Source organism: Odocoileus virginianus, chromosome 9, assembly GCF_023699985.2.
Source record: "Odocoileus virginianus isolate 20LAN1187 ecotype Illinois chromosome 9, Ovbor_1.2, whole genome shotgun sequence".
Lineage (NCBI taxonomy): Eukaryota > Metazoa > Chordata > Mammalia > Artiodactyla > Cervidae > Odocoileus > Odocoileus virginianus.
Window position 1 is genome coordinate 15,723,255 of NC_069682.1, and position 25,603 is coordinate 15,748,857.

Consider the following 25,603-nt stretch of genomic DNA (forward strand, 5'->3'; position numbering starts at 1 on the left):
CACTTCCGCCCCCACCACAATATATGTTAGAGATTGTTAGGGCGGTCGTTAGTGTAAAACACAAATTATCCTTAACTACTTGGAAAAATGGCTTGAATATTCTCTCTTCCCTAAAAGTTCTTGAACTGGTGGCTCCTTAAGTAAAAATAGAACGGTATAATCGCCGGTTGCTTTTTTTTTCTTGAGGTTTGCCTCTTTCCACCCTAAGTGCATGTATAGAATGAATCTCCGAACTAGAACTGTAACGTCAAGTATGTTACTGTAAATTTATTAGAAAATTCTTGTCACTTTTCTATGACAGGGGTTGGTTGTTTGCTTTTATTTTAATGATTGAAAGTGAATTGTGTTGTGTGATAGTTTAATTTGTAGATCTTTAACTGCGTAAACGTAACAGTTTGCAGTAGAAGCAAATAAAAGTAGCAGAGTCCTTTGTATCTATGTAATGGCACCAAAAACTCGCTTGTTAGTGGAAAGGCATGACCCAAACGTGCTTTGAAAGGTTGGGGTTATTGCAATTGAGAACTAAAGTATTTATAGAAATGCATCCCATGTGATTATCATTTTTAAGAACCAATCGTCTTTGTGTTGGCAAATACTTTTCCTCTTTATTTTTAGAAGGAGATACTGTTTTCAGAATATTTTGAATATTTCTCAATTCCCATATTAGTAACATTGTATTTTCAGTAGCACTATCAGGAATTTATCTCAAATTTTTTCAGGCTTTTTTTTTTTTCAGGCTTTTATTTTAGAAATTCCACTGATAAACTTGTTGAGTGCCTGCCACAACCACTGTATTACTTGTTTTTGCAAACTTTATATTTGGCTTTTAAGAAAATATTCCTAAATCTAGTAGGAATGTGAATATAGTTTTCAAATAGAAACGCTGACAGTTTATCGATATTAAAAATAAACACGTTTTATTCAACTTCACATGAAGAACATTAAAATTGAGGTCAATCTCAGTTTGCTGCAGATATTAAAGATTTTGAAAGCCAAAGGAACAGCGCAGGAAGTTAAATTACCCACATTCAAGAGAAGTCATTTCTTTGTGGAAGTCAGCAGACAGGCGCTTCATAAAGGGGTGGTTTCTTTTTGTTTTGCATGTTGGGAAATCTGACAAATATATGGTGTGGTAACTGCTACGTGTTGGCCAATGCAAACGTGTTTTAACCTGTCTGTTGACTATTTCTTGTTCAGGTAGTAGTGTGCTGTTTTTTTTTTTTTTTTTCTTCCTTGACCCCTTTTCTTTTCCCTTCTTGCTTACCATCATATAATTTTGAAGCACTAAAATTTCATTATAAATAAATAAATCATTCTGTTTCTCTTGTAGTCTTTTAAGCGTGTTAGTACCATGGTGCTAAGATGCACTGTCACTGGCCCCAAGTTGTTTATTTTTGGTGATCCTCAACACCAGTGAGATACTCAGAAGTACTGGGGGGAAGAGGGAAAGGATGAAATTCACACACAGCAGTGTTTATCTTTGTAGCTTTGGGCTCATGAAGCTGGTCACTAGCTGCTTTCCCAGGAGGCTCAGACAGGCTCCAAAGATGACGTGCACTTTGTGGAAGTTGATGTGGTGGTAGCTGATTTTGTGATCTGCCATGGTGCTGTGGAGAGGGGACAAATAGTACTGGAAATATCTGTTTGGATGTCTTTTGAGATCTTTCTTTATCCTTTCTGTGACTATTTGGGTAATGGCCAACACCCTGTGTAAACATAGCTTCACTTGGAGAAAGTATATGGTCACTTGTGTTTTGAGAATTTTTTTATACCCAAGGTGAGTTAAATTACTGCCTGAGTGATTTTTATCCTGAGAGTTTAGTTTTGATTTTGTTTCATTCCTACACTTTGGAAGTACAGTTCTGGTAAGGTGTTTAGCTGGCAAGTTCTTTTGGCTGTAGTGCAGTTGAGTCCTTGACCACTTTGTTAGCTCTTTTGGTCCTGTTGACTTTATTAAATTTTATTATTAATAGCAAAACTCTTCAGAAGAGTCCGCTTTTATTTTTTATTTTTTTTTAACTTAATCCCCTATTTATTTTTTTTTCCATTTATTTTTATTAGTTGGAGGCTAATTATATCATTGCCGTGGTTTTTGTCATACATTGAAATGAATTAGCCATGGATTTACATGTATTCCCCATCCCGGTCCCCCCTCCCACCTCCCTCTCCACCCCATCCCTCTGGGTCTTCCCAGTGCACCAGGCCCGAGCACTTGTCTCATGCACCCAACCTGGGCTGATGATCGGTTTCACCCTAGATAATATACATGTTTCGATGCTGTTCTCTTGAAACATCCCACCCTCGCCTTCTCCCAGAGTCCACATCCGCTATCTTTTAAAAAGGACAGGGCTTTTGAATTTCTTAAGGGAAATTAGTATTCAAAATAGAAAGTGTATTTTACTTAGACATGAAGAAAAATCTTTGCCTTTTTCTACCTTTAGTTTGAATTTTCTGGTGGTTATGTCAAAGACAGTCACTGTTGAACTCGAATTCATTTGTTCTGGCCAGTTCTCTGCACTCCACTTCAGGGTCCATACTGCCTTTGTCATAGGGACTCTGGGGGAGTAGGAAGGAGATATAAGTGAAAAGGAGCAGAAACTGCTTACGAAAGATTTCTCAACATAGGTTGAGTAAGGACAGAAAAATCTTTCTTGCAACTTTTTAATATTTTCCTCTGGAATCCCCCCATAGGGGCTTCTTTTGGGTCAACAAGTATATCCTTATCTCTGGGAGGATGAGGGGATACCATCAGTGAGCTACTTAGTCTAGCTTGATTTCCTCTACCTGTGATGTTAGTGTGTATTCATTTGCTCATTAGACTCATAATCTTGGAAGGCAGGTAATTTTTTGAGTGGGAGCACTCTAGAGTAGGTAAAAACTGACTCTTTTGGTACTCTATAGTTTATTCCAGTTTATAAAGTGATGTCACTTAGGTATTACAGTAATTCTATGATCTTTTTCTTTCTCCTTTCCTTTTCTTTTTTAAACAAATGAGCAATCTGAGGTTCTGAGACATTGAATAGCTAGCTTAAAGTTCCATATCATGTATGGGATAGTGCCTAGAATCAAACCCAGATTTTCTGATTCTGTATCCTAAGTGGATAAAAAGAATGTATGAAGAGGGTAATAGAAAAGGGAAGAGTCAAACACCTGCTTCTGCTTATTGAGTACTTACTCTGTCACAGTCTTTGCTGGTTGATTTGTATTATCTTTAATCCTTGCAAAAACTCTGTGATAAACAGTATTCTCTTACAGATGAAGAAATTAGGACTTGGAAAACGTAAATCAATTTTATTTTATCATACAGTTAGGGATTGGCAGTTAGGATTTCTCTTAACTCTGACAGGCTCTAAAAGCCATACTCTTTCTTTTTTTTTTTTTTTGATTTTTAAAAGTCCCTTAAATCATATGTTTCCACTTTTTGCATGCCCATCTTCCCATTTCTCTCTCTCTTTTTTTTTTTCCATTTATTTTTATTAGTTGGAGGCTAATTACTTTACATCATTGCAGTGGTTTTTGTCATACATTGAAATGAATTAGCCATGGATTTACATGTATTCCCCATCCCGGTCCCCCCTCCCACCTCCCTAAGCCATACTCTTTCAATATCACACTGTCTAGAGATGCGAATGAGTCCAGAAATATCATGAAATAAACAGACTCTTGTGAGTTGTGTCTGGGATCCTCACAACTATTTTACTGTTGTTTCCTCTGAGTTCCAAGTCGTTATATAAGAACAGGTATGTTTGTAATTTGGGAACTTGCCTGAATCACAAAATATAGTAGCTTTGGCCCTTGAAGTATTGAATTACAGGAATTGTAGGCTAGTTTTTCACTGAGCTCACTGGTCCCTTTTCCTTTCTTGTGTGTTTTTGCCTTTTTTTCCTCTTCTGAATCAGCTTTGCGATTGTGATAAGGAAATTTGTAGAAAAATTAGTAAGTAAGTGAGGTAAGTGAAGTCGCTTAGGTGTGTCCGACTCTTTGCGATGCCATGGACTGTAGCCTACCTGGCTCCTCCCTCCATGGGATTCTCCAGGCAAGAATACTGGAGTGGGTTGCCATTTCCTTCTCCAGGGGATCTTCCCGACTCAGGGATCGAACCCTGGTCTCCTGCACTGCAGGCAGACACTTTAACCTCTGAGCCTAACAAAACAAAAAACTTCTTGAAATATTTGGAGTAGTTCTGATTTCCACACAAATTGTGTTCAGGTGAAGACAGTCAAAATGATTGCAGAGATGAGGACAGGTTAGAAATGGTAAAAATCTTAATTGCGCTTGAAAGTTTGAGTAAAACAGTGGTTTGAAAAATTAGAGATGTGGTTTGGAAATCTATAATACATGAATTAAACAAGGTTTAGTAATGCACAACATGGTGATTCTAGTTAATAATGTTGTGTAATTGCTAGGAGTGTAAATCTTAAAGGTTTTCACTGTAAGAAAGAAAAAAAAATTGTAAAGTTGTGTGGTGATGGTTAACTGGACTTGCTGTGGTGATCATTTTGCAGTATATACAAATAATAGTGAATTTTTTTTAGTAGTGAATTTTTATATTGTACATCTGAAACTAGTGTTGTTGTTGTTGTTGTTTTGGAACTAGTGTTATAAGTCAGTTATATCTCAATAAACAAAATAAAATGGAATTTTAGGTAATTTTATGGAAGATCCTCAGTTATTTGCTAGATTGACCTATATTGTGTCATAACATTAATTGAACATTAACGGCAACCCTCTGCAGTATTCTTGCGTTGAGAATCCCATGGACGGAGGAGTCCATGAGGTCTCAAAGAGTTGGACATGACTGAGCAACTAACACAGTGCTGCCATTAAACAGGCAGAATCTGACCTTGCATATTAGGTCTTAATGAAAGTCCATTCATAAGAGTGGAGTTTTATATCAGTTCTTACTAATGTTCTCAAGAGTACTGAATATTTTTTAGGGCTGTTTATCATTTGAATGTTTGTATTAAAACAAACATCTTTTTTTCATTTTGTAACTACAGTACCACTAAGAACTTTACATGTGATTCTGTGATCTAGTTCTGGTCTGTGATTAGATCCTCAGTTTTAGCTTCTTTTTGTCTTTTGGAGAGAAGTTTTTTTTTTTTTTTTCTTTTTTAGAAATTTTTTGAAATAATCTCTTCAAATAAGAACACTTTTCTAATTCCTCTTCTATGTGTCTGCTTTCTCCAGTTGGTTCTGATAGGTGAAGAATGCTAATACTCCTTAAAGTAGAAAGATGTTTGGGCCGTTTGAGATCTGATCAGTGCTATTTATTTATTTATTGACATGTAGGATCTTAGTTCCCTGAAGAGAGATCTGCAGTGAAAGCATAGTCTTAAGCACTGGATGGCCGGGGCAGTCCCTCTATGGCTATTTAGGATAACCCTTTATCTTAGGTTAAATTATATTCTGGGAATTAGACATTTGTGAGTTAACAGACAAGAATGTGTTAGCCAAAGAGGAAGATGCTAATGTTGGGACAAGAGGTTGAGTCAAATATTAGGAAAGATGTAAACTGCAATTCCATGAAAGTAGTGATAGTACAGAAAGTGAGGCGAAGTCATAGTTAAACGTGGTTTGGAGCATTTAAAGTTTGAATTTGGGGGGAGCTGTGTATTTTTTCTAATGCCTTTTAGTGTTGATTATAATTTTTACTGAAGTTATGACTTGGTTTTGAAGGATAATAGTCAAGCCCTGGGACTAAAAACTTTCTAGACCTTAATATTTATTTAATAAGACATCATGCTAAAAATAAGGGATTTTTTTTTTAAAGTACAAAATTAAGAAGATAAGGCATTTGGAAAATGGTGATTACTGGATTTTGTTTTTAAAGCAAATAGCTGACGTCTACTTTAATTCCATAGAAAGGAGAGTTGAAGTTTTTTAATGTACCCAAATAGGTACGCTTAACTAATTTACCAATTTTCTTCATTTACAAAATGAAATTTTCTGAGATACAGTTGGTAGTGAACTAGTATTTGTGAAAAAAACCTAAAACCAAAACGTCCTAAGGAATGTTATGTGTGTTTGGCGCGTGGGCTTAGTTGTTCCATGGCATGTGCGACCTTCCTGAATCGGGGTTCAAACTCACATCTCTTGCATTGGCAGGTGGATGCCCCGAAGTCTATTTTACTAATTTTTAGTGTAGTAATTAAAACTCATTATGGAAAATTTCAAATGTACTCAAAAATAAAGAGAATAGTATAATGATACCCCCACATGTTCATCATCTGGCTTTAATGACTGCCAACTGATGGCCATCTATCATCCTCTCCTGTCTCTTTATTGTTCTTGTGAAGTCCATCTTTGACATATCATCTCATCCAGAAATATTTTAGTATGTATCTCTATAAGATAAAAGTCTTATTAAATCCACTGCACAACTGCTATATGTGGGAGAAAAGATAATGAATGTTACTATAATTTATTTATGACAGTAAGGAGTAGAGAGCTTTAAAATAGTTAATATATTTTAAATTTACAACCAGTTTTGTTAGTAACTCCTGCCATAGATTGATTAGAATATAGCTATAGTATTTGCTTCATAATGCAGTTTTAGAGATTGAGCTATAAGTCATATAATATAAAACCAGCAATTTTAAGGTATACAGTTTAGTGGTATTTAGTACATTCAGTGTTATGCAACCACTGCCTTAATGTATTCTAAAACATTTTCATTGCTCCTCAGAAAAACCTGAGACTGTTGAGCAGTTTGTCCCCATCTCAACCACCTTGCCCCCGGCACTTGGGATCCACCAATTTGCCTTGTCTCTATTAATTTACTTGTTCTATATATTTCATATGAATGGAATTATACAGTATGTGGCCTTTTGTGTCTGTTTGACTTGTATTAGGCATAATGTTTTCAAGCTTGGTTCATTCACTTGGTAGCATGTGTTAGTACTGTATTCCTTTTCATGGCTGAGTAATACTCTAGTGTATATATAATACCACATTTTGTTTATTCATCTCTTGGTTCCTCCATTATGCTTCCCTGGCACCTCCTTACCCAACTACCACTACTGATTGGTCTGTACCACGTCCTGTTGATTCTTCCTCTTAAATATCTCTTTAAATTAGTCTATTCTGTCTCCATTGTACTACCCTAGTGTAAAGCTTAGACACCTGCTCTAACTTCTGTCTTTACGTTACCACATATCCCCTCTGATCACAGCCCCATTATCCACACTGTGGCTTGACTGGCACTTTCAAAATGGAAATCTGATCATGTCACTCTCCTGCTTAAAAGTTAGTCAGTGATTCTTCATAAATATGCAGTCTCACAGTGAGGCCTATCAGGCCATATATGGTATGTATCCTGTCTTTCTAGTCTTGCTACATTCATCCCATTGCTCTAGTCTTACCAGTCGTAACGTCCTTTCAGTTTTTTGAAATTTCATTCTTCTGTACCTTTGCAAATGGTGTTCTCTAACGAGAAACTTGTTCCTTTTGGTCTAAATAGCACTTATGTGTCAGGTCTTGTAGTTCAGGTGAAAAATTACTGTATTCATTCATCATTCTTCATTTGATCAAAATCTTTTGAGTACCTTCCAGGTACCACAGATAAAATAGTGAGGCCAAGTTCCTCTCCTTAGGAAGTTTTTATTATAGAGGAGAGGGGACAAAGGATCTCCCCCCCCCCCCCTCCCCCCCCGACAAAACAAAGACTTTCACATGAGGAGAAGTGCTGTTTGGAAAGTTAAATAGGGTGACAGGATGCAGAAAACTGGGATTGGGCAGGAGGAAGTGATACTCTCTGGAGATGACCTTTGAAATGAGACCTGGAGGATAGGGCATCTTCCCTGTGAGGATCTAGGAAAAAGGCAAGTTCAGAGGCTCTGAGATGGGAAAAATCTTTCTAAGGGTTATGTCTACAGGGTAGTGAGAAGGAGACTGGTGGGAGAGAGGTCAGAGAGATTGTCAGGCGTCAGGCCACGTGTAGGCCTTGAAAAGTGGTTGGATTTTATTGCAGGTGTGATGCAGTTATCATTGCAGTACTTAATTTACTTTTTGAAAGAATCATTCAGGCTACTGAGTGGAAAACATCCTGAAGGGAAAGCAAGAGCAAAATTTCCAGGAAGAAGGGTATTATTGTACTAGTCCGGGCAGAGAATGAAAATTGCTTGTACTTTGTGATGGGGTGAGGAATTCAGGGGAGAGGTTGGCTTTTTTTAAGGCAGAGCTGAACAGGGCTTACTGGTGGATTGACTGTGGGGTATGAGGGAAAGAGGAATTGAAGGATGACTCCTAGTAGGAATTATTTCCTAACTGTCAGTGGATGGCTGTACATGGGTGGGGGGCTGTCAAGAGTGCTCTTTGTGGATGTGTGTTCAGTCCACATTAGATTAGACAATGAAGTAGATAGGCTAGGTAGATGGTCCTTCTCGAGTTTAAGGAGGAGTCAGAGATCCATATTTAGGAGTCATCACAGAATAGATTACCACTGCCTTATAGAAATAGAATGTGAGCCACATATCTAATTTAAAATTTTTATAATAGCCATATTAAAGTATAAAGAAATAGGTTGAAATTAATTTTAATAACATTTTATTTACTCAGTGCATCCAAAATATAATTATTTCAATAAGTAATCAACACAGTTTGTTAATGAGAGATTTATATTCTTTTTAAAGTACCAAGTCTTTGGAATTTGATGTGTTTTTTATACTTGGAGCACGTCTTAGTTGCGAAGCAGATAGTAAAAAACTGGGACGATTAGTGAATGGGAAGTCCTGTGAAATCTAAGGATTGTTGAAATTGAGGTGTTAGAGCAAGTGAACTGCAGAGATAGAAGAAGAAATTGGATGTTCAGAATACAGGATTTTTAAAAATCTAGATTTTTGAAAATGGTGTAAATAGTAGTGATGACCATGGGAGGTTTTGACAGTGATGAAGAAGAAAATGTTTTAGTTTAGAAAGTCTGGAGACTGAGAGGCCAGGGTTTGGGGTGGATTATCTGAGTGAATGTTGACATCACTAAGAATAATGATAGGAATGGTGATGAATTGGTGAGTCCTTAGCGAAGGAGGGAGTGATGAGGCTGTTGGCAGATGACAGTAACAAGGTTACTTTCTTAGATGCCTCTTCCCCGTGAGCTCAGTTTGGACTCCGTTCAGTGCTCCTTAGAATGCAGTGTGTCCTCTGCGCGCTCACTGCATTTGTTTGACGCGATGCTGATCTCCATTTAAGGAAGCAGGTCCACCAGGTTTGTCTTGTTCATTCCCACGTCTCCAGTGCCTGCCCACTGCCTGGTCTATGAGCTAGGGAAAGTTTACATGGACTATTCAAGGAGTCTGGAAGGTTAGTTCTCATCCTCATTCTATCACGAATTAGTTGTATTTTAACCAACCTTTAACTCTTTTGTTGTTGTTATTTAGTCACTAAGTCCTGTCTGACTCTCTGCAATCCCATGGACTGTAACCCACCAGGCTCCTCTGTCCATGGGATTTCCCAGGCAGGAATACTGGAGTGGATTGCCATTTCCTTCTCCTGCTAACTCTTATCTTCTGTAAAAGGATGAGTTTAAACTAGATTATATCCGCAGTTACAGTTCTGATGGTTTTTATTAGTTTGCTTCTGACTTTTTAGTCTTGTAAATCCAGTGCTTTTCATTAGTTTGTTTCTGAGTTATTTCTTCAGTTTCCTCTAAAAAACCCTTCGATTTACTTCCACTTATTCCTTTTGTTTTGTATGTTGAAATGTTTACTTTGTCATAACTAAGATATCAAGACAGTGAATAAATAGGTTCAGTCTTGACTGAAGAGAGAAAATACAAGTGAGATTGTGTTAAATTAGAACATCTTTGTCTTTATCTCTTCACAGTATAGATCAACCGTACCAAAATGTAAAGGTCTCAGGAATCATTTATACTCCTAAAAGAAGCCAAGGACCCCAGAGAATGTTTTTTAGATGGGTTATATTTATCAGTATGTACTGTATCAAAAATTAAAATGGAGAAATTTAAAACATTTATTAATTCATTTAAAATGACACGTGATAGGTTTTAACATAAATAATATAAATAGTAATTTTTTGAAAAATATCCATAGGTTTCCAAAACAAAAAAAAGTTTGAAAAGAGTGGCATAGTTTTATGACTCCAAATCTCTTCAGTGTGTGGCTGGAAGACAACTGAATTCTCATATCTACTTCCGCTTTCAACCTATTGTGATATTTTATTTTGGTTGAAGTATATGGGAAAAATCTGGCTTCATACAGTTATGTAGTTTGAAAGAGAAGTATTTTAATAGCCCATGTATAGAACTATGGATAATTTTGTTTGATATTGTATTGAAACTCAGATAGTAGTTCTTAACGGTTTGTTGCAGTGTGGACTCTGAAACAGTGTCAACATTTTATACTCCAGTACGTTAAAAATCATTTTATGGGTCATTTGGATGGAAAATATTTTTTCACTTAGTTATGTGGATCCTTCTGAATGTTGACCCATTCCATTACAGGATACTAAAAAAAATCACATTCATTAATATCACTGCAGATCTTCATGAGTCTTAAGTATTGAAAAGCTTCCAGGCTCACATTGGTGGATTAAAGGTTTCCAAAATTCTAATGTTTACTTGAAAGTTTGAATTTTACTGTTGGCAACAAACATTGCCAAACAAAACAAACAAAAATTTTCCTTGAAATGATAGGCTTACTTCATTCACTTTAAGGAAGATGTCTGCCAAATGTCCATTATGATTAACCATAGTTTGTCCGTTGTTTTTTGAGGTAACATGTAGATTTTGAAGTTGTTTTTTGAAGTTCCATGGAAAAATGACTTATTTAGCTTGCACAAGTGCTTTTTCCTATTATACTTAGAATGCAGCAGAATTATTTGAAAGTATTTTTCCTTTTGTCACACAGAATATTAAAAGACATCATGTCAGAAGAAAAAAAAAAAGACATCATGCCAGAAGAAAAGGCAAATAGCATTAGTATTACCATGAAAACAATAGTTCTGAACTTGTGAATCTCTTGAAATGGTGTGAGGGGTCCTCAGTAGCCTGCAGACCACACTTGGAGAAACTTCAATATGAATGTTTGGTTTAGTAGGCTTAACATCTTCCATTTAAGGTAATGCTGGGAGTCTGAATTTTAAATATCATTGTATAGCACTGTCTGTGGTGGGCATCTCTGACTAAAAGTTTGTGCAATACCTCATAAAAAATTTAAAGTTCCTTCTGTAGGAATTCTGTTAATACAGCATATACTCTGCTAATCATTTTTGATAGTTTCTTATATTCTGGGTGTTATTTTTTCCTCTGTATATTTTACCTTTCAGCACTAATTTTCTAATAGTTTTAGTTTCATATATCTGTTTTCTCCAAATCTTACCCATGCCAAAAGTTTGGTAATTTGCTCGAATAAATTTATTTGATTAATAGGAAGTTGTTTACATTATATGATTTTTATGAAGTAATATGAAACATTGATCTTAAATTGTTTATAGTAATCATTTAATTTTTTTCTAATTTGAGTATGTTCCAAATTAGATTTGAAGAAATCTGTTGTTGATATTACCTGTAGAACATATGTCCCTTTTCTGTACTAATCTATTTATGTCTTAAAAAAAAAGGAACCCAACTAGAGTGGGAGAAAAAGTTAAAAAAAAAAAAAAAACTGGCTTTTTGTTTCAGCTCTTTCTCTGGCATTTTTCCTCTTAGGTTTTTTTTTTTATACTTTCAGTAAAATTTTTTTGGGGGGGTTAATCCATTTCTTTTTCATAAAGGTTGAGAAATCTTTTTGTTTTCAGCTCCATGTTTCATTAAAATTAATTATCAAGCATATTCAGAGTTTGCTTAGGGAGACAGACTGGTGATACTCCCATTCTTTCAGAATAATCAGAGAATGTCATAAAAATCCTAAAGAAAACAGGCAGATTTTTACAAGTTTCTAAGTTTGGAACCATAGGAATGCCCAGTAAAATGAAACATGCATAATTATATGTAATGTACTTCATTGTATTACAGAATATATTAGTTTGTCCCCTATTCACTTATTCAGCAATTTTTGACTGCCAGTTATGCATTGAGTGTATTGTGCAAATCAGATAAAATTTCTGCCTCCCTCACTAATCAAATCACATACTGTAATAAATTTTATCTGGGGAAACACATGTTGACACGAGAGTGTCCTGTCAGATGGTTCCACCTAGCCTGGAATACCACGGAGGTAATGCTGGGGTTGAGATCTGAAGGGTGACTATACTGATAGTTAACCAAGAAATTGTGAGGGAAGGAACAGCGCTGTCCATACCAGAGGGAACCAGGAGCATTGTATGTGCAGGCCCAAAGGTGAGGGAAAGCAGAATGATTTTGAATGAGTTATTAATATAAACCCTTGTGCTCTAGAGTATAGTGAGCAAAGAGGATAGTCATCTGAGAGGAGTTAGGTGAGGACCAGATCATTAAGGTTTTATAGGCTGTGTTAAGGGTGTTGGTCTTTTTTTCTGAAGCTGATAAGACATTGAGAATTGTAAGCAATGGGATGACTTTATCATTTTTACTTTTTAAAGATGACTCGTGTTTAGAGTGGAGAACAGATTGGAAGGAGGCTGGACTACGTATGGATTGGAAGGAGCTCAAGAGGAGATGGGGGAGGCTGGTCTTGCGCGATGGTAGTGAGTGGTGGTGAATTATTTGAACTTTCTAATGCCTAGAATCATTGTGATAGGCTGTGACTACTTATTTTTCTTTGCTAGAAGGAAGTGTGTTTGAGGCTGTAGAGCTGTATTAAAAGTAACTCAACAAATAGTTATTTCATGCTCAACAAATAGATATTAACTGCATACTCTGTAAAAGACTCTTTGCTAGGTGTTGTGATGTCAATATTATCTGTAGTATAGTTATGTGAAAAATCATTGAAGGTTATAAAGCCTTAAATTTAGGAAAGAGGAAACATTCTGTATAGAAGAAAATTGTTGCTTTCGAAAGGTTTTTGATTTTAGTTTTGGCAGTCAGCATTTTGCGTATGGAAAGAACAAATGTCAGGCAGCATTTTTTTTTTTTTTTTAAGGAGCATCTAGGTAATGAAAAGATTCCTGTAAGAGTCTGATAATTCAGTTGCAGTCAAAGCAGAACCTAAAGTTCCCCTTCCTCCTCCTTCCCTTATGCCTGCTCACCCCTCCTCCCAACCGCTGTCAGTTTTTGTGTCCTTCCACTTTTTCTCAGAGGATGAGGATTCCGGGTGACCAGGTAGAGGACAGTTGCATCTGTCCACACATAAAGGGTATTTCTTGAATTGAGATAGATGTAGTTAAGAGAGAAAAGGAGGGAATAGGTGCCAGAAGAATCAGGAAGCTTGGTAAAGGTGATATGGTTGATAGGAAAGGGAGAACTCAGAGATGACTTATTTTACCTGGAACCGTTCTCCAGCATAAAGCTAGTACGCCCACAGAAACTAATTTGCAGTCACAGAAGTGAATCTATAGACCTTCTCTTTTTCAGTCGTTAGTACACAGTTGGTTCCAACACACTCCAGCTTTTCCTCCTCCACAATTGAATTGATTGGCAGAGCAGTGGGTTGGAGAATAGGAATAAGGCTTGATGTTAGCTGGCAGTGTGGGCAGCATGGGGAGCAGGAGAGAGGAAAGGGAGGGACCCTGAGTTCTCTCTGGCTGTGTACTATTGTGTCAGGAGGCTAGGGGCAAGTTTCTCCTTCTAATGTTAACTTTGATGTTCTGTCATAATCTCCTGTGTTACAGATCGCTGCATTTTTAGACACTTAGAATCTTTTTATGTGTGTGTGTATAAATATCTTCAAAATATGTGTGACTTACACGTGGATTGAGAACTGTCCTTTTTAGAAAGGATCCTTTAGAGAGAATTTTTTTTTTCTTTAGAGAGAATTTTAAGGAACAGTGCATTGTTTGGGGGTTTCAGGGAAGTTTGAAATGCCTCATAGCGTGAGTTTGTCTGAGTCATGAGTAACACGGAAGGGGAGGTTAAGAAGCAAGGGATCTAGGTAGTAAGTACAACATGCACACCAGGGCACATTTGAAAGAGCTGAAAGTTGTTTGATTTTGATAGTGTCAGTTGCCAGGGAGGGTAGTGGGGGAGATAGAAGGCTCGGTCAAAAATATCCCTGAACTATTGTCCTTAAACTGTAGAAAACCAGTGTAGTATTTCCCACCTTGGAAAACAGAGAAACCACATTTTAAATGTACCGTGACATTGTTAAGGTGAAATTATGCTTTTGCTGTGTCCTGATATATACCCTGTTCTTTTGTGTGAACACATTTGGTGTAATCAACAGATGCCATTCAAAAGTGGTTGTAAATGCAGGAGAAATGAATTATAGATCTGAATAAATCACTTTTGTATCAACCATGTGTCATAACTTGGGGACTGCTTGCATTAGTGGGTTTATTATTTGTATTTAATAATGTGGACTATAGAGTCACCTTATCTCCAGTTTAGTGGTGCATTTCTTACACTCATCCTTATTCCCCCTCCTCCTCCTGCCTCACTCTCCACCCCACCCCACCCTACCCGAAACCCCCTCAAAAAGAGAAGAAAGGCAGGCAGGGAGCATGGTACTGTCTATATGAAATCTTGACACTCTGAGGGTTTTTGTTTGTTTTTGGGGGCTAAGAGGTATATAAGGTGTATAAGGTGAGAGGGATAAATGATATGTTTACATCACAGAGAAAAATTATAATAAAGCTTTCCTTTTACAGTCAGGCTGAAGTCTTAGGAAAAAAATGAGTTTCACTAAAATGTTTTGACGTCATGGATACAGTAGATCATGTAGTGATCTTGTTTCTTATCTTTGCAGACTCGGGAGGTCAGAGCCAGACTCACGGCTCCAGTTTATCACGCAGTTCTCTGTGGTCTCTGTTAGGCTCCTGCCTTTATCTTCTGTATTACTGGGCATCCTGATTTTTTTCTTGTATATTTTCCTGTTTTATTGTACAGATTTTTCTGTTGGTATAGTAATAGCTAATCGTCCTACCCCTAGGCCAAGTAAATTATAATCTTTTTAGAGGGGAGGTAAGGATTAGGTTGGGTCTGGGGCTCTGGAATTTTTTAAAAAGCTCACTAGGGATGTCAGTGTCCACTTCGGGTTGGAAATCACTGTTTCGGAGCAAGAGTGGTCAGTGTTTTCCCAAAGGGCCAGGTAATATCAATATTTTAGGCATTGCAGGCCAAGGGATCTGTCACAACTACTGAACTCTGTCACTGTAGTAAGAAAACCAGAGATGCATGTAAATTAGTAGGTGTGAAGGTGTTCTCATAAAGCTTTGTTTGCAGAAGGTAAGTGTTTGCCCTGAGGGTCGTAGTTGGTTGAGCTCTGTTCTACAGCCTGCACTAGTTACACTGCTGATGCATCAGAACTGTGCTTGAGCTAACATACTGCGGTGAGCGGATTTATTTTTTTCTCTTTCACTCTTTTTCCCCCAGTAGACTTTTTAAGAGCAAGTTTAGCTTCATAGCAAAATTGAATGGAGGGCACAGAGATTTCCATATACTGTTTGCCCCAACATATGGACAGCCTCCCACATTATCAGCATCAATATCAAATGTATCAGGATGGTATATTTATTACAACTGATGAACCTACATGGACACATCATTATCACCCAGAGTCTAGAGTTTGTTTACATAGTTCAGGATTCACTCTTGGTGTTGTATATTCTTTGTTTTTTATTTCATTTTTTTCATTCTTTGCGTTTTGACAAATGTAGAATGACATGTGTCCACCACTATACTATAGTACCGGGTAGTTTCACTGTCTTGAAAATCCTTTGTTCTTCACTTATTCATCTCTCCCTCTTTCCTGACTCCTGGCAATAAGTGATCTTTTTACTGTCTCTTAAGGTTTGCTTTTTAAAGACTGTTTTATATATATAGGTGGAATCATATAGTTTGTAGCCTTTTCAGATTGGCTTCTTTCACTTACTGATATTCATCTAAGGTTTCTCTGAGTCCTTCCATGGTTTGATAGCTCATTTATTTTTGGCTTTGAATAGTATTCCATTGTGTGGGTATACCACAGGTTATCTGTTCACCCAGTGAAGGACACCTTGGCTGCTTCTGCCGAGGCTGCTGCTAAGTCGCTTCAGTTGTGTCCGACTCTGTGCGACCCCATAGACAGCAGCCCATCAGGTTTCCCTGTCCCTGGGATTCTCCAGGCAAGAACACTGGAGTGGGTTGCCATTTCCTTCTCCAATGCGTGAAAGTGAAAAGTGAAAGTCAAGTTGCTCAGTCGTGTCCGACTCGCAGTGACCCCATTGACTGCAGCCTACCAGGCTCCTCCATGCGTGGGATTTTCCAGGCAAGAGTACTGGAGTGTAGTGCCATTGCCTTCTCTGTGGTTGCTTCTAGGTTTTGGCAATTATAAATAAAAGCTGCTATAAACATTCGTGTACTGGTTTGTGTACATACCTATGTTTTCACCTCTAAAGTGACTGTACAGTTTTGCATTCACATCATCAATGAATGAAAGTTTAGTTGCCCCGTATCCTCACCAACATTTGGTGCTGTCAGTATTCTGGATTTTGGCCATTCTGATAGATGTGTAGTGATAACTCATTTTGATTTGGGTTCCCCTAAAGATGTGGAACATCTTTTCCTATGTGTATTTGCTATCTGTGGCTCTTCTTTGATGATGTGTCTGTTAGGTCTTTGTTCCATTAACTTGGGTGTCCAAATCTCTCTCCGGATTTGGGAAGTTCTATGCTATTATTTCTTTAAAAATACTTTATGCCCTCTTCTCCATCTCTTCCTGTGGGACTCCACTAATTCACAAATTGTTTCTTTTAATCATATCCCCCAAATCATGTAGCCATTTTCCACTCTTTTTCATTCTTTTTTTTTCTCCTTTGTTTGAAGTTTCTGTCTCCTGTTTCACAGATTCTTTCTCCTATTTTATCCATGCTGCTGTTGATGGTCTCTTGCATTTTTTATTTCATTGATTGCATTTTTTAGCTCCAGAACTTGTTTCTTAAGATTTTTATCTCTTTGTTAAACACATTTTGTTCATGTGTTTACTGATTTCATTAAATGATCTTTCTGACTTCTTGTAGTTTTATTGCGTTTCCTTGAAACACTATTTTGAATTCTTTATTGGGTAAATCACAGAACTCCTTGTCCTTGGGATTGGTTACCGGAATATTATGAGCCTTTGATGGTGTCCTTTTTTCTTGAATTTTCATATTCTTTTTTTTTCCCCCAATTATTTTTATTAGTTGGAGGCTAATTACTTTACAGTATTGTAGTGGTTTTTGCCATACATTGACATGAATCAGCCATGGATTTACATGTGTTCCCCATCCCGATCCCCCCTCCCACCTCCCTCCCCATCCCATCCCTCTGGGTCATCCCAGTGCACCAGCCCCGAGCACTTGTCTCATGCATCCAACTTGGACTAACAATCTGTTTCACCCTTGATAATATACATGATTTGATGCTGTTCTAGAAGAATACAGTTTCTGACAGCCTTCAGGGCATTTTGATTCAAGTTCACCTGGAACCCAACACAGCAAGATTTCCCATAGCAACAACAGAAGTCCAGCCCGCCTCACTTTGGCAGTGTCTCTTCATATTCTTTGAATTCGTGTGTTGCTGTCTTCACACTTGAAGTAGAGCTGTCACCTCTTTCAGTCTTTACTAATTGACTGCAGGAGAGAAATATCTTGTCACATCTGCTAGGAATTCCAAGGCTTTGATAGATCTTCTAAGGATATGCCTGCTCTACATTTCTTGCTCCTCCTTGTGACAGAATTTTTTAGCTTGCTTGCATTCTTTTGATCCTGCAAAGTAACAGGCATCCTTTTTTGCTTTTCTGAGGGTGGTGCTTATGGCTCAAGTTTATGGTCTTTCCCAGGCCGCAGGTTCAGTCTGCCTCTCTCTGCATGCACACTGATCTTTTGCAAAAGCTCACTCTGCCACTGTCAGGAACACTCTCTTGAGCCAGTTATGAGGTGGGGATATGGAAGGTTGGGCACGCGGGGCACTGTGGGCAAAGCATCCTCAGAAGCCTGTGGTTGGGTTTCCTAGTGGGATCTTTGACATGCTCAGCAGGATCCACATCCCATTTGTTGTGTACCAGCCACTCACCACCTCCTAGAGGTGCTGTTCACACTTCACTATTCTGGATGGGGCGAGAAGGAAATGGGCTTTGGCAGTGTGTCTCACAGCTGGGAAGCCAGGGGCTCCCTCACCTGCTCTCACTTGACCCGGCGGAGAAGTTGTTGGTTGAGAAGGGCTCTCTTGGCACTGAGCTGTGCTGCCTTGGAGGGATGTGTGAAGTGGGTGAAATCAGACTGTTCTTCTTACCCTTTCCAGGGCATCTTATCTCACATTTCATTCGCTCCAGTGGTGGGCTGGAACTTCTCCGCAGGACTCCTGGACTTTCAAAGAGAATTGCTCCTCTCTGGGCGATTGTCTAAATTAGTGTTCTCTAGGGGCTTCTGAACTGCAGCTGCAAGGAACTGGAGCTGGTTCACAGGTCAGTGCATGGCTCACCCCTGAGACTGGTGTCTGTATGTGTATTACCTGGTTGCAGGTGGGTGAGTCCTCCTATGCCTCTGGCATCCGGTGCTGGTGTCAGAACCAAAGCTAAGTGGGGCTATAGCAATGGCTTCTGGGATAGAGCTAGTTTTAAATCCAGCTGAGACCATGGGTACAAGTCTGTTTTAAAACAGCTTTCCTTGACCTTGTACTGCACCTGAGTTTTACAGTTTGTTCTCTGGATCCCACAGCTCCCTTTTGTCCAAGAATGGATGCAAAATTTTTGAAGGTAGATGTGATGAAGGACATCATATTCAGCTGTCTGACATCATCTTTCCGTATATACTTCATAATCACTTTGTCGGTATTCACAAAGTAACTTCCTCAGATTTTGATTGGAGTTCCGTTGAATCTCTAGATCAGGGTGGGGAGAAGTGATGTCTTGATAGTATCAGGTCTTCTTAGGCATGACCATGGATTCTCTGTTTAGTTTTTTTATTTCTTTCATCAGAGTTTTGTCGTTTTCCTCATATAGACCTTGTACATATCTTGTTAGATGGCTTTCTTTTTAATATTATTGTATTTCCTTAATTGGTATTTAGATTCCTAAATGGTTAACTTATTTGGTTTGTATTCAGTATGTGGTATTTTGTTAATAAAGTTGTCTTTTATCTCTTTCTGTTTTATAACTGATGGATGGGAACAGAATATCCCTCTGTCCATGCCTCAGGTTTTTTTTTTTAATACTTGTAAAAATGACTATGTCTCACATTTTTTGGGAATAGCTATAATTTAGACAATTTAGCTGCTTTCAATAAGACTTGTTAACTGATTCTTAATACCACTGTAATTCTTCCACTTTTATATAATAGATGAAGAAATTAGGGGGAAATATAGTTTGTCACATTGTGTCATGCTAGTTGTGATTTTTTGGTTTGGAAAATGTGGTCAGTGAATCAGTCTAGGATGGAGACCACCAGTACTGATTCTTTGAGGCTGTTTTGTGAGCTGGTGTGAGGAAATAGGCAGTCAGTGGTAGCACAAGTTACTTTTGTTGATATTTATAGAACCTTGATTTTTGTTTGTTTGTTTGTTTTAGAGCAGGAGCGCTTTGTTTTCTCCACTCAGTTAATTAAGGGTGGTACTGATCGTGACAGTTTTAACTACCACCTTACTTTGTAGTTTGTGAAATGATGCATTGTATTCCTTAAGTAATTACTTCGCAAAGTCACATTTATTTGAGTATGAATTAAAGATACGAATTTGTTCCTATATGAAGAATAACTTAGAAAAGTGTTAAAATTTTTTTTTCTTTTCCATTTATAGATCCCTTATGTAGAGCTTTAATTGTTCATTGGTCACAAATGAACTATCTGGAGGAACTTTTTCTCCTCAACTATCTGCAGAAAACTTTATCACTCTATTCCGTTTTTCCTTCCAGTTAATTAAAATTCATGTGCTGTTCAAATCTTGGAGGAAACACTTCAGTGGATTCACTGACGTTTTAAAACTGTACTTCGTTCACTCTTAGAATCATAGGCTGGGAGGCAGTGGTCTCCCCCTATGCCATTTCTTTTTTTTTTATTTTTTTAACTTATTTATTTTTTATTGAAGGATAATTGCTTAACATATGCCATTTCTTTTAAAAAAGCAGGCACACAATCATTTTATAACTTGCTTTTATTACTGAGTATTTTATGGACCTTTTCCTGTGATGTACACTCCACAAGGTGTATACTTAAGCTCCTGTTTGCTTCTTCCCTCTCAGTCCACACTTACGGCCTCAAGAGGAGTCCCAGTTAACTGAGGAAGAAACAACTTAGGTCTAGTTTACAAATGGTTCTACATTAATATGCTGGTGCCAGCATGGACATCTGTAGCCCTATAGCCACAGTTAGCTGTGACCCAGAGCGCAGTGGTGAAGGGAAATTCCCTCTATGGGCAGACCTTTTTGTTTTAATTGATGTATAGTTGATTTACAATGTGTTAGTTTCAGGTGTACAGCAAAATGATTATATATATGTATATATATATTTTCTTTCAGATTAGTTTCCATTATAGGTTATTACAAGATACTGAATATAGTTACCTGTGCTATATGGTAAATCCTTGTTGCATCACTGGTGCATCTTTGAGCAGTGCACCTAGTTGTTTTGTTTTGAAAGAGAGATGGTTAGAGATGTGGACCCACTCAATTCATGGCAGTAGCTAATCGTTTTGACTAATTGATTATGGGCTTGGAAGGAACATAATTGGAAGTTTGGGGAATAGATATACAGACATACTTCCAAATGGACACAAAGTAATATTTGGGTTCATTGTGAATGCCCATCATGGAGCAGCCTCAGCAGAGAAGGATCTTAATGACCAGGTGGACGGGATATCACATCTGCATTTCAGCCTTTCCCCATCTACCTCGGTCCTTGCCCAAAGGGCTGATGAAAAAGACAACACAGTGGCAGGCATGGAGATGGTGTGTATCCTCAGAAACATCACAACTGGCCTGGAGCCCACTACCGCTGAATGGACTGCCTTGCTAACAGTAGAGTGCCACCACTGTGACCCCCTAGGATGACACCATTCCCCTGCAGGGACCAGCCAGATACCTGGCGGCAAGTGGTTTGCATTGGACTACTTCCATACAAAGAGGACAACACTTTGTTCTCCTTGAAAAAACTGCTTGCTCTGGGCATGGATTTGCTTTCCCTTTCTGCACTGTTTCTGCCAAAACTCCTTACTGACTTTCAGAATGCCTTAATTATGTCTTAGTATTTTGTATCACATTGCTTCTCACCAGGCAGTTGATTTTACAGCAAGTGAAATGTGGCATTGGGCTCATGTTCACGGAATCCCTGGCCTTACCATTTTCCCCATTACCTTGAAGCTGCTGAATTTGATAGAACAGTGGAATGTCCTTCTGAAGACTCACTGCACCTGTTGGTGGCAGTTCTTTGCAGTGCTGGTGTAATGTTCTCTGAGAAGGGATCTGGTCTCTGAATCAGTCACAGGTGTGTGGTGGGGTTTCTCCTGTAGCCAGCATTCATAGGTCTGGGGCTCAAGAGGTGGAAATAAAGTGACCTTTTCTCACTATCACTCCTAATGATCTGCTGGCAAAAATTTTTCTTCTTTATCTTCAACTCTGGGGTATGCCAGTGTAGAGTTCTGAGTTCCAAAGAGGAATGCTTTTACTGGGAAATTGCAGCATTGGTTCTGTTAAACTGGAAATTGAACACCTGGCCACTTTGCCTTCCTTGTGCCAGTAAACTAACGGGCAAAGCAGGAGATTACTGTTTTGGTTACGGTGATTGGTCCCCTCCGTCGAGTGGAAATTGGGTTGCTGCTCCACAGTGGGGGTGGAAAGGAGTATGTCTGGAATGCACGAGGTCCCTGGAGTGCCTCTTAACCATTCCCAAGTCCTGTACTATAAAAGTGAATGGAAAGCTAATGCAACACAATACAAGTAGGGCTGCTGATGGTAAAGGAGGTTTAGGTCACTGGACTTCCTTCCCCAGTGGCTCAGCAGGTAAAGAATCTGCCTGCAATGCAGGAGACACAGGAGATCCTGGTCTCGGGCGTTTCCTGGAGAAGGGAATGGCAACCCACTCCAATATTCTTGCCTGAAAAATTACGCTGGAGTGGGTTGCCATTTCCTTCTCCAGTGCATGAAAATGAAAACTGAAAGTGAAGTCACTCAGTCGTGTCCGACTCTTCTCGACCCCTTGGATGCAGCCTACCAGGCTCCTCCATCCATGGGATTTTCCAGGCAAGAGTACTGGAGTGGGGTGCCATTGCCTTTTCCGTGGGTATGGCTAGAATTGGCCAAAAGAGAATTTGTATAAGCAGCCCTCACTAAACCTCTGAAGGTTTTTGTGGTGATATGCGGTGAGAGACATGGAGGGGTTGGTGAGGTCCAGCCAGATCTTGATCTCCTTTGCTCTGCGTCCAGCTCTTTTCTTCTGGTTGCTGTTAGTTTGGTTAACAGCTGCGTCAGGCCCACTCACTTGGTGGGAGACCTGCAGCTTCTCAGATCTCCCCAGGAGTCTTTCCTTTGCAGCCACGTTTCTGTAGCTGAATGTGCCAGATGTCTCAAATAGACTTTTGTTGATGACTCTCTGATCTTTCTACTTCCCTTTGGGACCTTCTCAGCTTTCCCAGCTACTTCTATAATTGTGTAAGGTAAAATTCTATAATTATTCTGTAACTCATAGTGGTTCTACTTCTCAGTTTGAATTCTAACTTAATGCATTTTCCTTGTTGGTAAATATCTAGATTACTTTTATTGACTGCATGGTACTCTAATACATGAATATTTTAAACACCAATCATTGGCCACTTAGGTTGTTTCTAGTTTTTTTGGTTTTTCTTTTTTGCTGTTTTAAACAACCGTGTGGACATTCTTGAACATACAGTTTCTTTGCCCTTTGCCTTTTATTTCTTTTGAGTACGTTCCTAGAAGTGAAGAATATATACATTTTAAAGAACTGTGATACTTATTGTCTAATTGCACCCTCCAGCAGAATGTGAAAGTGTGTGTTCAAGCTGTACTCTTCATCATGGCTTTTTCAGTTTAATTCCTTTTAAGAAGAAATAAGATTATATGAGAAGATAATTAGTTAACATGGAAGGAGTTGATGGAACGAACCCAGTGTCTTGGACTCCTATGGAATATATTCTGTCAATAGTACACTTAACTAATTTTGTGTTTAAATGTAGTTGCTCTTTCTAAAATTGGATTTTTGCAGGTTTTGCCTGTTTTTAATAAATATAATTCATTGATTGAGGCTATAATTAGGATAAAACCTAAAATTTCAGAACCTAATTATTTAGTTATTGGAAGTGCCCTGGAGATATAAATTGACCTGTGAAGGTTTGAAAACATAATCTACGTTAGAGTTTAATTTGGAATGTTATTTAATGAGGATACTAGCTGTTGATTGTTTTGTATTCACTCTTCAGTTAAAGAAGAGCATGCGCCACAACTCGCACTCCTGTCCATCAGCGCTGTGTGACTCAGTAGGCAGCAGAGGTTTTCCCTGGATTCTGCTGGGAATGAAAGGATCGTAGGCCTGTTAGCAGTTGCTTAAGTGGGAGGTGGTGGGGAGGAGCTGCGCTTTGGTTACAGTGTCTAGGTTTCAACCTTAATTGTTCTGCAAAAAATTTATTCTTTTTGCTGGATATTTGCTGTAACCTGGTAGGGTTTCTTTTTATTTCCTTTTTACTTTTATTGGAATGGAAATTGTGTTGGAGAAAATTAGACCCTTTCAGTGTTAGCTAGGTATTGAGCGTATTCATAGCTTAAGCCCCATGGCTCCAGCCAGGATTGGGCCTGTGTGCTCCTCTCATCCCTCCCACAAAGGGATTCTGGATTCCCTCTGGAAATGCTCTCAAGCCAGACCTTTCAGTGGCCTTCATTCAGTAAAGTAGATGTTTTGTGTGTTTGTGTTGTGTTTTGTGTAGTCTTCCTTATACGTTTGCAAAGTTGACATTTTAAATATTGAAAGTTGACAATTTAAGTATTGAAAGTTGACATTTTAAATCCTTCTTAATTGACAGAAACCTTAACCTTATAGAGTATATTTTAGCAGTTCTAAGAAACTTTCTCCTCACCCCTACATTTGAAAATTTCTGTTCTTGGGATGCATTTTACAATCAATGTTGTCCTTAGACCAAACAGCAGTTGTCATTGTTCCCACTTGTATGAATTTGGATGGTTTTACTGTTGGGGTAACTGGATTATTGCAACCTGTCATCAAACCATTTGAGGAAAGACTAGAGTCAAAACGTTTAAAGACCATTTGAGGAAAGAAAAGAGTCTTGGATTTTGTCCTAAAATTTTTCTTTTTTTGGTTATCCCCTTGTAAGATAGCACCAGCGTCAAAGTTTGCAGAATTGGTGTCAGGAGTTTGGAAGAAAATTGTGGAAATAAAAGTGGAGCCTTATTTTAAAAGATGTTTTGCTTATAGTGGAAAGTTTATAGTATCACCTGTTATTATTCTAGCCACTCTGCTTAATCTGAATCTAATCATGAGGAAACAATCAGGCAAATTCAGATTGTAGGACTTCCTATAAGACAACTGGCCTGGAATTTTAAAACAAACTCTGTGTTTTGAAAGGAAAAAAAAAAAGGTCAGGGTTGAAGGGGATTTTCTAGATTTAAAAAATGAACAGACATGACTGTCAAGAGTTGTGAGCGTGTTTGGTTGGATCTTGAATCATACAGAATAAAAGATATAAAGGGTTTCTTTTGGAAGTTGGATAAATCTGAAAATGAATCTATAGCTGGTATTAACTGTATAATTAAGAGTGACATATAAAGCTCACCATCTAAATAAATCCCAAAGAGTATTTTCTGTTAAGTATAAAATAAAATTTCTTCATAAGAAAGCATTCTGACATAATGGAATTGGCCAGTTTTTCCCTGAGTGATACATTAAAATGGTGCATCTGACATAGCTGTTTTGCTGGAGTCATTGAAATATGGTGTGTTTTTAATGAATTACCATGAAATTGCTCTCATTCTATTAATATAATTGGAAAAACCTTATTTAAATATTTGAAACATTCTGTGGGAAAAATAACTTACTTTGGAAAAGTTTCTGGCAAGTTTGAATTAGAGTTAAGCCAAAAGTTGTTAAAAAGATATGATGTGGTGTCATTTCTACAAAGAGTGGGAGGAAAAGTAAAGACAGAAGCAAAATGGAGAAACTTTTTTTTTTTTTTTTTTAATGCGTGAGACCCTTGTTTTGTTACCTGAGCAGGATCATTAAACCACTTGCAGTTAAAAGTGCAAGTCACTCAGTTGTGTTGGTTCTTTGCGACCTTGCGGGCTATACACATACAGTCCGTGGAATTCTCCAGGCCAGAATACTGGAGTGGGTAGCCTTTCCCTTCTTCAGGGGATCTTGCCAACCCAGGGATTGAACCCAGGTCCACATTGCAGGCGAATTACCAACTGAGCCACAAGGGAAGCCCTGTGTCTTGCGGTTAAGACATGGAGAAAGATTGTTCCTCAGAGCAGACATAATTTTCCGATCTTCCTGTCAGACTTTAGGGAAGGGTTCAGGTGAGTGAGAAAAAGAACACTGTAATTTAACTTAAACTATTTTTCTGGAATGTTATTAGACAGGCTAGCGCTATAGGACATGTGCC

The 25,603-nt window shown here is 38.2% G+C and overlaps 1 protein-coding gene across 12 annotated transcripts in view; it reads left to right on the plus strand.

Annotated features, from left to right (window-relative positions):
* ABI1 (abl interactor 1) overlaps positions 1–25,603 on the plus strand; it is an 81,518-nt gene that overhangs the window by 1,023 nt on the left and 54,892 nt on the right. The gene's annotated exons all lie outside the window — the stretch shown is intronic.